This window comes from Nicotiana tabacum, chromosome 24 (genome assembly GCF_000715075.1).
Source record: "Nicotiana tabacum cultivar K326 chromosome 24, ASM71507v2, whole genome shotgun sequence".
NCBI classification, from domain to species: domain Eukaryota; kingdom Viridiplantae; phylum Streptophyta; class Magnoliopsida; order Solanales; family Solanaceae; genus Nicotiana; species Nicotiana tabacum.
In genome coordinates this window covers 27,620,484-27,622,742 of record NC_134103.1, presented here as the reverse complement: position 1 = coordinate 27,622,742, position 2,259 = coordinate 27,620,484, and the positions used below count along the sequence as shown (strand labels likewise).

Here is a 2,259-nt window from a genome sequence, read left to right as displayed (position 1 = left end):
TCTATAAAATAGGAGACTGATTCAAAATTGTCTAACTTGACCTTAAAATGCAAAATGTGAAACTTATTCAGATCAGAAGAATATAAAGACGAAGCCTTTCGACTATAGCGCGACTCGGTAGAGTAAAATAGATATATATATATATATATATATATATATATATATATATATATATATATATATATATATATATGAGAGAGAGAGAGAGAGAGAGAGAGAGAGAGAGAGAGAAATTAAAACTTGCTCATTTCACCGTAAGTTGGTGCTTTTGGTTTTAGTTATATCAAATTTTCATTTCATTTCTCCATTATTTCAGTTATTAAAAAAGAAGTGATATCGACTTTGAAATAGCTTTTAGTTGTCTACTAAATCCTGCAAATCAAATGGAGTTAAATAAGAAAATTGATTTATTTGTAAAAATTTAACAATTTTTGGTGGAGAAATAATGAAAAGCAGTAGATCGAAATAGATTAAAAACTCTACTTTGCAACTTTTTAGAGTTGATCAAATGGGTCGGGGTATTTTTTGTGTGTAGCCAATGTAATAAATTTTTGGCTATAACTTGCAATCAAATTTAATAGGCTAGAGATTGTCTTAATTTAGTGCCGAACGACCATAAATGAAGTTTGCTCTATCTGAGAAAATGACCCTTTATAGCCCCTCAAAATTTTAATAGCTCATATTTTTTCCCATTTACACGAAATGTCCCTTTGGCCCAAACATGTTACATTTAATAGCCCGAAATATTTATTTTGTATATGTTTTGTATGGTGATAGTCTATTTTGTATATTGTTTTGTATAGTGATAATATATTTTGTATATACTTTGTATAATGACAATCTATTTTGTATAATGACAGTCTATTGTATATAAATTGTATAGTGACAGTTTATTTTGTATATAAATTATATAACGACAGTCTATTTTATATATATTTTGTATAGTAACAGTCTATTTTTTTTATATATATTTTGTATACTGACAGTCTATTTTGCATAGTGACAGTCTATTGTATATATTTTGTATAGTGACAGTCTATTGTATATTTTTTGTATAGTGACAGAAGACTATTTAGTATATTTTTTGTATAATGACAGTCTATTTTATATAGTGATAGTCTATTGTATATCCCAAGCACTTTTATCTATCCAACGTGTATAGACTGTTGTATGATGTATAAAAGTGTATATATATTATTTTTTTACATATCCGTCTAACAATTTCTCTTGGGGGGTTTACATATACTCATAATTGTTATTATAATTAAAATTGAGAAGGATTTTTTGATTGAAAAAATCCATACTGATTAGTTATATATCAAGTTGTATTTTCTTATGTCATTAGGAAAACAAAAATTGGAGATTCAAATCCAAGAATCATTCATGCATTCTAAGTCAATAGTTAATGGTTCCGATTTTAAGAAATTTGAATTTTGGATTTTGCGACTGAAAATCCACATTTGATTTTTCAATAGAAAGGTAAGAGAAAGCTTTGAACATTATGAATTTGGAGATAGACTCAATCGAAATTGAAAGGATGAATCAAACCCAATCAAAAGGGAAGAAGGATTAGGATTTCTTTGATTTTTAGGAAAAATTAAGGAAAACAGAACTCAAGGTGCAAGTACAATAAAAAAGCAGTTCAGTAATCCGGGAAAGTTTTCATCTATTTTGTATTTGTAGCATTTTGGCGACATGGCCGAGTGGTAAGGCAGAGGACTGCAAATCCTTTTTTCCCCAGTTCAAATCCGGGTGTCGCCTGATCAACAAAAAACTTGAAATCTCTTCCTTATCTATCCAACGTGTATTGACTATTTTATATAAAAATTTATAATTAAGAAGCTGCTGACATTTCTATTAAAATAAAAATCAAAGAACGGTAATGAATAAAAATAATAGGCCCACCTCACAAAAAGATTAAAGTAATTCTATTGAATCACAACTCACAAGACTCATGTTACTCTAATTAGTTTTTTATTTATTTAAATATTTTGCTATTTTTTAGTTTCTATTAAACAAGCACAAATTTCTTTCTGCTAATTGTAAGTGTTAGTAAATTTAAGGAACTCATTATTCGTAATATGAAAAACTAGGTATCTCTCTTACGAATATTTAAAGGGTATTTTATACCTTTTAATTTTTATCCATAAAATAGCAGACTGATTCAAAATGGTCCAACTTGACCTTAAAAAGCAAAATGTGACACTTATTCAGATTAGAGAAATATAAAGATGAAGCCTTTAGAAGAAAAAAGAAGAG

General features: G+C 27.7%; 1 non-coding gene across 1 annotated transcript; it reads left to right on the top strand.

Moving 5' to 3' along the window:
• Positions 1 to 1,689: 1,689 nt before the first annotated feature.
• On the top strand, positions 1,690 to 1,761 carry TRNAC-GCA (transfer RNA cysteine (anticodon GCA)). The gene has a single exon. It is a non-coding gene; the product is annotated as a tRNA-Cys (tRNA).
• The last annotated feature ends 498 nt before the right edge of the window (positions 1,762 to 2,259 follow it).